The 11,891-nt window shown below is 46.6% G+C and overlaps 1 non-coding gene across 1 annotated transcript; it reads left to right on the top strand.

The window, feature by feature from the left end:
• The first annotated feature begins 1,065 nt into the window (after positions 1 to 1,065).
• On the top strand, positions 1,066 to 1,138 carry trnak-cuu (transfer RNA lysine (anticodon CUU)). Its single transcript has one exon. It is a non-coding gene; the product is annotated as a tRNA-Lys (tRNA).
• Positions 1,139 to 11,891: the final 10,753 nt, after the last annotated feature.

The raw sequence follows: 11,891 nt of genomic DNA, 5'->3' as shown, positions 1-11,891 counted from the left end.
CACGGGCTTGACAGAGCGAGGTCTTGGTCCAGTGGCAAGGGTTATCCAAGACGACTGGAGACCAGCTCTGCTGCACGGACCCAGTGCCCACACATATCGCAGTGTGGGCTGGCCCGTGCTGCCCCTGGGTCCCTGGCCCTGAACGCATACCACCCCTGGGCCCCGATCACATCCCTCCACAGTATCTCGCTGCTCCTGCTGTACCTGCCAACGCTCCAATCACCGACCTGGACTTTGATGACGTCACTCTTCGCTGCCGTCGCCCTCATTCACCAGCTCGCGCTGCACCTTGCCGTGGTACACCACCACACTGCTCCCAGGCCGCCGCTCACCGCTCCTTTTATGGCCCCGACCTGCCGCTGGTGTTCTCACGCAGGTCGGGGCCTCCACGCTGCTCCCAGCAAATCCAGTTACACCCCGTGTCACCGCACAATTCTCAGCTGTGATTGTAAGCTGACTATATTTAAAGGTATCGGAGAGGCTGCAAGCAGTTTTACCTGGTAGTCTAGTGGTTAGTATTTGGTGTTCTCACTGCCATGGTCAGGGTTTGATTCCTGGTTAGGGAAATCATTTTTACAGAGCAAGCTGACAAATATAATTCAAGTCTGTGAAATACTGAATAATTGTTTCAATCATCATTAATCCATCCATCAGTGTTGCACACTGAAGGAAATACAAATATGTTTGCCGAGTGACTGTCGAATTTTAATAACTTTTTATACAACCGTAGAATCAGCAGAAAATCAGGATATTCGGACCATAGCATCTAATATTCCGCCCATAGTGCAAGAGTAAGGAAATCTTGCTCCAATTGTGCAGGGCCCTGGTGAGACCACACCTGGAGTACTGCGCACAGTTTTGGTCTCCTTATCTGAGGAAGGATACACTTGCCTTGGAGGTGGTACAACGGAGGTTCAACAGATTGATTCCTGGGATGAGAGGACTGTCCTATGGTGAGAGATTGTGTAGAATATGCCGATACTCTCTGGAGTTTAGAAGAATGAGAGGTGATCTCATTGAAACGGACAATATTCTGAAGGGGATTGACAGAGTAAATGTTGAGAAGTCCGGCTAGCTCAGTCGGTAGAGCATGAGACTCTTAATCTCTGGGTCGTGGGTTCGAGCCCCACGTTGGGCGATTACTTTTCATTAAACTTTTATGTTGCTTTCGTGGGTAAATATCATTAATGAACCCATGATCTTCTTTTGCACAATGATAAAAATGCGAACTGAGGGAGAATTGATAATTTAATCAAATATTGAAAGCAGCGGCTCAGACCGCTCGGCCGTCCTTACTGTTAGATGTTCCAGATACAAGTTATTACTCTGGAAAGTGTCAGACCGGGCGCTTGTTCAGGGCTGCTGGAAGGCCCAGTGACCGGGATAACCTCTCCCCCGGGGTTTTCCTGAGCCTGTGCTCGGTGTACGGGGAGCTTTGGCCTGGGTCCGAGGTAGCTTGTATCCCAGGGATGGACAATAACCCTCTGAGCTCTGGAACTAGGGAAAAGCGAATAATTAATGAGTTGTTTGTGGTTTCAAATGCAGCTTAGATCTGCTGGTGTAAACCGATCGCATTGTTTCACAGAATGAATGAAATGCTGACAGGAACAGTCAAAACTTCAAAAAGTGAACTTTAATAACTCATGAAACTTTAATCCTTGATGACGTTTTATCCCCGATCTGATTTTACACAATCTGTATTGGAGGAGACTGGTTTTAAATGTGCATTGCTCATTCAACAATGTATCCAAAACAGTTTTTATTGCAGACAAGTTTTTGTTTGAGAAATAATGTTTCTGCACAGGCTTGAACCGGGAACCTTTCAAGTGTGAAGGAAATGTGATAACCTCCACACGACAGAAATTGCTGCTTAGCTCAGTGCCCAGAGAGAAGTGTTCAGGAACAAGCTGAAATGCTCAATCCCTCTCTCTGCAAAAAGTTCCTTTCACAAACATTTCTCTGACCAGAACGGCACCAAACAACAATGTCCTCCTTTCAAAGTCATTAAACTCCCCAATTTCCTCGTCTGCAATTTTAAGGACAAGGACTGAAAGCGCTTTGCGATCAGAAAATTGCAGGAAACCCTTTGCGGTTAATTACAGGGCTTTTGATGGTTGATTTCTGTTCACATCTTGTGTTATGTATTTAACCCTTGACAACCTGTGCACACCACCACCAGAGGGCCTACCTGTCGCAGTCCCAAGGGATCCCAGTATCCCTTGGGAGCACGGTATGTGAGCAGGCCACCCATGAGGTACCTGTACTCTGCAGTCTTATTAAAGGAGCAAAGGTCACACTTACTCAGTGTTCACAATACTAAGTTTCATCCTTTATTATGAGCATATCAATTGGCGACGAGACAATGAACAATCACGCAAAAATGCAAGGAACAGTTGGTATCCTGGAGAAGTTCTCAGAAGTGGACGATTGCGAAGCCTTTGTGGAGACACTGGACCAATACTTCGTGGCCAACGAGCTGGAAGGCGACGAGAACGCTGCCAAATGAAGGGCGATCCTCCTTACCGTCTGTGGGGCACCAACCTATGGCCTCATGAAGAATCTTCTAGCTCTGGTGACACCAACAACTAAATCCTATGAAGAATTGTGTACGCTGGTCTGCGAGCATCTAAATCCTAAAGAAAGCGATCTGATGGCGAGGTATCGGTTCTACACGTGCCAACGGTCGGAGGGCCAGGAAGTGGCGAGCTATGTCGCCAAATTAAGGTGCCTCGCAGGACATTGCGAATTTGAGGGATTCCTAGAACAAATGCTGAGAGACATTTTCATGCTAGGCATTGGCCATGAGATAATTCTTCGCAAACTGTTGACTCTCAGAATCTGAGCAAAGCCATAACGATCGGTCTGATAATTTCCACCAGTTCCTTTAAACCCAGTAACATAATTTATTTCTCGTGGACTGGATGGAGGACCATGGTCCATGTAAAAAATTGTTATCGTTTTCCATTAACTAAATGTTCATAAAAGTATTGGAGTGGGAACTCACTGGATAACAGCACAGCTGGCAATGTTTGCGGAATATATTCGTGCAGCCAAAACGCACAATGACAACCTGAAACTGTGCGGCACTGAATCCTCGGGGAAAACAGTAAAAAGCTTCGTTTCTGGGTGGGCTCAAACCACCAACCGTTCGGTGAACAGCTGAATGCGCTAACCCATTGCGCCACAGAGACGAACTTAAATGTAAACTGCAAGACATCCCAAACCAGGGTGTTAGTCAGTTAAAGCTTCAGATTGCTCCGACCGGGATGGAACTTGTCTACTCTCAGTTGTACTTTTCCCAAATAAAGGGTGGGACATTCATTGTGGATGCATGGAAGCAGTCTGGTCCCGCACACTGCAGACACTTCCATGTCACCACCAACCAGCTCTCCCACAACTGGTGTGATCTACCTTCCAGCCTTCCGGTGCCTTGTCTGTGACAAAGTATACTGATTGTCCCAAAGGCAGTCGTCGGTTTTAATTACTTTTCACCTCCTGACTGCAGATATTCCTGTGATTAAACCTGAACAAAAGGATTACAGGGACAGTTGGATTCATCATTTCTTTGCTTGGTGAAATTTCAAAGATTGAAAGTGACGTACATCAACCCCAAACCTCGTCACCTACTCGCGAACCGCGACACGCTGCTCCCGTGAGATGGAAGCCCAGTTGCTGTTTCAAGCTTGAATACAGGTACAAGCAGAACTCATTCAAAGAAAGTCCAAGTCCCTGATTATTTGCACCGAACTCCTTCGCAAAGAGTTGAGGTTCGTGTGGGGTGATTTGGGCACATCTTTCCCCACACTACAACACTTCAAACATAACTCAACGACTGTAAAGCGCTTTAAGGCATCATGAGTTCCTGAAAGGTGTTGCAGAAATGCAAGTCCTTCTTTGCAAAAGTTCGATGTAATTTCAAAATTCGCGGCAGAATAATGGGCTCGGCCGGGATCTCTCGCAAATTTCAATTAACAAGACAGAAACGAGAATCATACCCCTTGACCAACAAGCTAACTTTTTGACAAACTTGGAGATAAGGTGTAACTTTTATAAAAGCATTTTTTGTGTGTAGCTATTCTTGGCAGAAGGAGCACATGAGATCGATTCAGTGACTTTGCTTTTTCGACCTGTCTTCTGAAGCGCCGCACGGTCCCACTCCGACAGTCAATGAGCTGTTGGGTCGTTAGTGTATCCAGTCTGTGGTTGGCCACCCCGAGCGCAGCAGAGGGGTTTCTGCATTAGTTCTGGATGGGGACAGTATTTCCCCTTCTCTCTTCCTCTTGTCTGTATCTTTGAGCTTTAGTTTCTCTATTTATTCCCCTGTCTCAGTTTCTAGTGTTTAAAAGGGAACAAAAGATGAAATGGGTGTCACTGTGGAACAATTTCTCTCGCTCAAAGTTAGATGCACGACCGTCGCGCCATGAGGTCTTGGCAGCGAGCCGTGGATATTCAGGTCCATAAATAAATATATATTTTTATATTTATACAAATTATCGAAGCTGTGTTAAGGTGTGTGAGAGGATAATTAAGGTGTGTGAGAGGATTAATGATTGCTGTAATCGCCGTTAATAACCTCACTACTATCTGTTACAGAACGAGCTTACACACTCTCCCGCTTCTCCTACCCTTTGCCGGGCACGTGTTCCGGGTTTAATTTTACAAACTGGGCGAGTTCGCTGATCGCGGGGAGACGGTAGGAGCCTCTGTGGCCCCATTGTGAGGATGTGGAAGTGAACACGGTGGCTGGGTGATCCGTGACATTTCTGTGAAGGCAGCGGAGGAAAAGGATTGAGAGCTTTGAGTGTGGGACAAAAGTAGTTGAAGGTGAGCCAGCACATTCCCGATCAGCACAGAGGGAGCTCACTGGTCAGCTCCCCTCTGTTGGGGCTACTTTGCCAGAGGTTTCCGTAGTGTAGTGGTTGTCACGTTTGCTCTATACGTGTAAGGTCCCTGGTTCGATCCCAAGTGGGAGCATTATGTTTAAACTTGCTGTGGAAGAACAATGGGAGGCGAGGTTAATCTCCTGGCAAATGCTGCCTGACCTGCTGAGATTTCCAGCATTTGCTGTATTTATTGATTAAAGTATCAACTCTCCCTCAGTTAGCATTTCTTTCATTGTGCAAAAGAAGGTGATGGGTTAACTAATGATGCTATCCCGTGAAAGCAACACAAAAGTTTAACAAGTAAACATATGGTGACTGGCAGGTAAGTGCAGCTTCTGACAGGGGATTTTAAAGGGGATTTTAAAGCCCCTTTTATTGCAGAACCTTCATATTGACGAACATCTCAGACTCAGTGTTTAGGCCTCGTGGTGCAGCGGTGGTGTGTCTGCCTCTTGATCAGAAAGTTGCATGTTTAAATCATGTTGAGGTCCCTGTCCTTTTGGGTAATTCCAGATTTAATATTTTCTTTGCTGTTTCGCAATAACCAGACCCTTGCTCCAAGGTCTGTCTCACCGTTTCCCCGGTGTCAGGCAGAGATACGCCTGCTGTCCTCATTTACTTCATGTGACAGGACACAAAAGTTCAAAATCAAACTGCAGGTGGCCACACATAATATTGAGCAGTCAGGATGGCCGAGCGGTCTAAGTTGCTGCATTCAGGTTGCAGTCTGCTTTGAAAGTGTGGGTTCCGTAGTGTAGTGGTCATCACATTCGCTTAACACGCAAAAGGTTCCTGTTTCAAAACCAGCTGAAAACGTGCTCAATTAAATATGAGAAGCATTGAATAATGTGCATTTCTGGTTCAGTATTAACAAAGCACAATGTCTCCCAGTCCTGCTATATTTGTTGAATACTCTGTACAGTTCGGGACACATTCAAACTCGACAGTTTCCAGCCCTGACGCTGCAGAAAGCCCCTCTCAAATCTGCACATTCCAGCTGCTTTCAGTTGAGTTGTGAGAGATTATTGACGGATCCTGCAGCTGTGAAAAGGAATGATGTGTGAGAGGGGTCATCAAACGAGGCCATGTGGGTTGAATTAAAGAACAAAAAAGGGGCGATCATACTACTGGGAGTGCACTGTAGACCCCCAGGCAGTTAGAGGGAGATAGAAGAACAAGTATATGGGCAGATTGTTGAGAAGTGCAAAACCTATCGAGCTGTAAAAGTGGAGGATTTTAACTACCCGAATATGAACTGGGAAAATGATAGTGTGAATGGTACAGATGGTGGAGAATTCCTAAAATGCATTCAGGAGAACTTCTTTATCCAGTATGTAACAAGCCCATCAAGGGAGGAGCGGTTCTGGACTGGGTCTTGTGATCGAAGAGGGGCAGGTAGAAGGGGTATCAGTGGGAGAGCATTTTGGTGCGAGTGATCATACTCAGTTAGGTTTAGGGTAGTTATAGAAAAGGACAAAGGGGACCAGGAATAAAAGTTCTCAATTGGGGTAAAGCCAATTTTGCTGAGCTGAGATGGAATTTGGCCAAAGTGGACTGAGAACGGCTACTTGCTGGTGAATCAGTGTCAGAGCAGTGGGAGGCATTCAAGGAGGAGATCCTGAGGGTACAGAGCAAGTATGTTCCCTTAAAACAAAGGTGGGACTAACAAATCTAGAGCTCCTGGGATGTCAGGGGACATATAGGGAAAGTTAACGAAAAAAAGGAAAACTTATGACAGATACGGATAACTCAATACTGCAGAAACTCTAGAGGTGCAGAGGTGCAATTAAAAAATATATCAGGAAAGCAAAGAGAGAGCATGAGAGAATGTTGGCAATTAAATCTGGGAAAACCCAAAGATGTTTTACAAATACATTAAGAGCACGCTGATAACAAGATAAAGAGTGGGGCCTATTAGAGTCCATAAAGGGAATCTGTACGCGGAGGCGGAAGACGTGGGTAGGATTCTTTATGAATACTTTGCATCTGATTTCACAAAAGAGAGGGGCAATGTGGTCTTTGCAATGAGGGTGGAGAAGTGTGAAATATTAGATGAAATAAAGAGAGTGAGAGAGGAAGTAGTGGTGGCTTAGCAGCTTTGAAAGTGGATAAATCCCCAGGCCCGGATGAAATGTATCCCAGGCTGATAAGAGCAGCAAAAGAGGAAATAGCAGAGGCTCTGACCACCATTGTCCAATCCTCACTGGCTACAGGTGCGGGGCCAGAGGATTGGAGCACTGCTAATGTTGTACCTTTGTTTAAAAAGGGAGAAAGGGATTGAGTAAATACAGGCTGGCCAGCCGAACCTTTTACAATTATTTGTAAAAATCCTGAGGGACAGGATAAATCTTCATTTGGAAAGAAATGGATTAATCAAGGATAGTCAACATGAATTTGTCAAGGAAAGGTCGTGTCTGACTAAGTTCATTGCATTTTTCGAGGAGGTAACCAGGAGGGTTGATGAGGGCAGTGGTATGATATAATGTACATGCACTTTAGCAAAGCTTTTGATAAGGTCGCACTTGGCAGACTGCTTACGAATGTAAAAGCCCATGGGATTCAAGGGCAAAGTGGAAGTTGGGTCCAAAATTTGTTCAGAGGCAGGAATCAAAGCGTAATGGTTGATTTTGTGATCTAGTGGGGTTCCGCAGGGCTCAGTGCTGGGTCCCTTGCTTTTTGTGGTATGCATCAATGACTTGGACTGAAATGTTGAGGGTATGAGTAAGAAGTTTTAAGATGACACTAAAATAGGCTGAGTGGTTGATAATGCAGAAGAAAGTGGCGGACTACAGGAAGATATCAATGGATGTCTCAAGCGCTTTGCAGCCAATGAAGTACTTTTTGAAGTGCGGTCACTCTTGTAGTGTGGGAGACACAGCCGCCAATTTGAACACGGCAGGCTCCTATAGGCAGCAGTGTGATGATGACCAGATCATCTATCTTTGTGATGTTGATTGAGGGATAAATATTGACCAGGACACGAATCCTGGCCACATTGATCCTCCCACCACTTCACACTGTTCACCGAGGGACCAGCGCGATGATACTAAAACAACAAGTGAAGTTGGTAAGCTATCCATGCAGTCCATCGGAATCCAGCCACACCACCTTATACCACGGGTAACATCTCTCCATGGATTCTGGAATCTGGATCAACAAACCATAATCACATCTTAGAAGGAATTCCGGGAGGTGCTTCAAGCTTTATTACATATATGTTAACAGTTTTAAGGTATTTAAACAAATGCCGATGTTTTTGAAATGGGCGTCTGGGTGACGTCATCAAAACCCTGGTCGTCATTTTGGAGCGTGAGCAGGAACATCGGCAGGGCCCAGGTACAGAGGAGTGGGAAGGTCGGGACGGATGAGCGGTGAGTGTATGTGGCGAGATGCGTTGAATGTTTATGGTGCAGGAGCGGCGACAGATCGTGGAGGAGGTGCGCCAGATGAGGAGACGGGGCCCAGAAGAGCCGAGGGCCCAGGGGCAGCACGGGCCCAGCCCACACTGAGATATGTGTGGTCACTGGGTCCGTGCAGCAGAGCTGGTCTCCTGTCGTCTTGGTTAACCTTTTCCACTGGACCAAGACCCAGCTCTGTCAAGCCCATGTGGTGGCAGGTGTGCAACGGTCACCCCACGTTAAAAAAATCCACACAAAGGGATCTTCCATCCCCTCAATTGGATTCAGGACTGGAACATCGGGTCCTTCATTGAAACTCCTGTGAACTCATGGAAGCAAATCATCCTCGATCGAGGGACCGCCTATGATGATGATGATCAATGTACTGGTCAGTTGGGCAGAACTGTGGCAAATGGAATTCAATCCCGATAAGTGTGAGGTAATGCATTTGGGGAGGTTTAACAAGGCAAGGGAATATACATTAAATGGTACGACACTGAAAAGTTTAGAGGAACAAAGGGAGCTTGGAGTGCAGGTCCACAGATCCCTGAAGGTAGCAGGCCAGGTAGTTAATGTGGTTAAGAAGGCATATGGAATACTTGCCTTAGTTAGTCAAGGCATGGAATACAAGAGCAAGGATGTTATGCTTGAACTGTACTAAACACTGGCTACACCACAGCTGGAGTACTGCGTGCAGTTCTGGTCACCACATTACAGGAAAGATGTGATTTCCCTGGAAAGGGTGCAGAGGAGATATACTAGAATGTTACCTGGTCTGGAGAATTTTGTCAATGAGAATAGTTTGGAGATGCTGAATCTGTTTTCTTGTAACAGAGGCATCTGAGCGGAGACCTGATTGAGGTGTATAAAATTGAGGGGCCTGGATAGAATGGATCGGAAGATCCTGTTTCCCTTGGAAGAGGGGTCAACAACCAGGGGGCGAAGAATTAAAGTAATTGGGGAGGTTTAGAGGAGATATGAGGGGACATTTCATCACCCAGAGGGTGGTGGGGGTCTGGAACTCAATGCCTGAAAGGGTGGTAGAGGGAGGGACCCTCAATACATTTAAAAGATACGTGGATGTGCACTTAAAGTGCCACAACCTACAGAGCTCTGGACCGAGAGCTGGAAAGTGGGATTAGGCTGGATAGCTCTTGGTCGGCCGGCGGGGACACGATGGGCTGAAATGGCCTCACTCTGTGCTGAAACTTTCTGATTCTATGATTCTATTAATATAGATATAATACATACCATTATCGTAATTTTTCCTTGGTGGTCGGGTGGTTAAGACGCAGAGCACTAACCCTCTTTCTATTCTCAATCAGTTTATCGCATGAAAATAATTGAGGTCTGTGAGAGGATGAATAATTGCATACCTCGGGAGCCTATTATCAGCGAGGGCAGGCATCGACGACGAGGTTCTACACTGCCTCCAGTGCGCCAGTGCAGCCTTCGGCCGCCTGAGGAAGAGAGTGTTCGAAGATCAGGCCCTCAAATCTGCCACTCAGCTCATGGTCTACAGGGCTGTAGTGATACCCGTCCTCCTGTATGGTTCAGAGACATGGACCTTATACAGTGGGCACCTCAAGTCACTGGAGAAATACCACCAATGATGTTTCTGCAAAATCCAGCAAATCCCCTCGGAGAACAGATGCACCAACGTTAGCGTCCTCGATCAGGCCAACATCCCCAGCATCAAAGCACTGACCACACTCGACCAGCTCCGTTGGACGGGCCTCATTGTTTGCATGCCTGACACAAGACTCCAAAAGCAAGCGCTCTACTCGGAACTCCTACACGGCAAGCGAGCCCCAGGTGAGCAGGGGAAACGTTTCAAGGACCCTCGAAGCCACTTCATAAAATGCAACATCCCCAACAACAGCTGGGAGTCCGTGGATAAAGACCACCCTCAGTGGAGGAAGAGCATCTGGAGGGCGCTGAGCACCTCGAGTCTCATCGTCGAGAGCATGTATAACACATGCACAGGCAGCGGAAGTAGCGTGTGGCAAACCAGTCCCACCCAACATTTCCTTCAACCACGGTCTGTCCAACCTGTGACAGAGACTGTAATTCCTGTATTGGACGGTTCAGTCACCTGAGAACTCACTTTTTGAATGGAAGCAAGTCTTCCTCGATTTCGAGGGACTGCCTATGGTGATGATGAATTGCTGTAATCACCGTTAATAACCCCGTTACTTTCAGTTACACACTGAGTTTACAGACTCTCTGGCTTCTCCTGCCCTTTGCGGGACACTTGTTCCGGGTGTAACTTTACAAACTGGGTGAGTTCGCTGATTGCGGGGAGACGGCAGGAGTCTCTGTGGCCCACTGTGAGGATGTGGAAGTGAACATGGTGGGTGGTAATTACGTGACATTTCTGTAAAGGGCAGCGGAGGAGAAGGATTGAGAGCTTTCAGTGAGGGACAGAAGTTGTTGAAGGTGAGCCAACACATTCCTGATCCTCCTCTCTTCTTCTGAGGCAGTCCCCCGGAGTCGAGGATGACTTGCTTCCACATCAGCATCGGTCCCGATCAGCACCGAGGGAGCTCACTGTTCAGCTCCCCTCTGTTGTGCTTCCTGTAACAGAGGTTTCTGTAGTGTGGCGGTTATCACGTTTGCTTTCCATGTGAAAATTTCCTGGTTCTATCCCAGGCGGGAACATTATATTTAAACTTGCTGTGGATGAACAATCGGTGGCGAGTTTCGTCTTCTGGCAAAAAAGCAGATGCTGCCTGTGCGGTACCAGAACTGAACACAGTCCCCCAAGTGGGGTCTAACCAGGGCTTTGTGTAGCTGCACACAACATCTGTCCCCTTGTGTTGCAGTTATACGAACATAAGAAATAGGAGCAGGAGTCGGCCACACCGTCCCTCGAGCCTGCTCCGCCATTTAATAAGATCATGGCTGATCTGATCATTGACTCAGCTCCACTTCCCCGCCCGCTCCCCATAACCCCTTATCCCCTTATCATTTAAGAAATTATCGATTTCTGACTTAAATATATTCAATGTCCCAGCTTCCACAGCTCTCTGAGGCAGCGAATTCCACAGATTTACAACCCTCTGAGGGAAAAAATTTCTCCCCATCTCAGTTTTAAATGGGCGGCCCCTTATTCTAAGATCTCGTTCTTGTCTCCCCCACCAGTGGAAACATCCTCTCTGCATCCACCTTGTCAAGCCCCCTCATAATCTTATACATTTGGATAAGATCATCACCCATTCTTCTGAATTCCAATGAGTAGAGGCCCAATCGAAACAACCTTTCCTCATAAGTCAACCCCCTCAACTCCGGAATCGACCAGTGAACCTTCTCTGAACTTCCTCCAGAGCAAGTATATCCTTTCGTAAATATGGAAAACAAAACTGCACGCAGTATTCCAGGTGTTGCCTCACCAATACCTGTATAACTGGAGCAAGATTTCCCTGCTTTTATACTCCATCCCCTTTGCACTTAAGCCAAGATTCCATTGGCCTTCCTGCTCACTTGCTGGTGATCGAGTTCGCGAGATATGAAGGCCAGCTTAACATTAGAATTATTTGATTATTTTCTGTACCTGCCCATGACATTTACATAAAACCATGTTGACTCTGTCAAATCATGTTGTAATTTT

This window comes from Pristiophorus japonicus, unplaced genomic scaffold (assembly GCF_044704955.1).
Source record: "Pristiophorus japonicus isolate sPriJap1 unplaced genomic scaffold, sPriJap1.hap1 HAP1_SCAFFOLD_58, whole genome shotgun sequence".
Taxonomy (NCBI): domain Eukaryota; kingdom Metazoa; phylum Chordata; class Chondrichthyes; family Pristiophoridae; genus Pristiophorus; species Pristiophorus japonicus.
The sequence above is the reverse complement of the archived record's forward strand: the minus strand, read 5'-3'. Positions and strand labels throughout refer to the sequence as shown.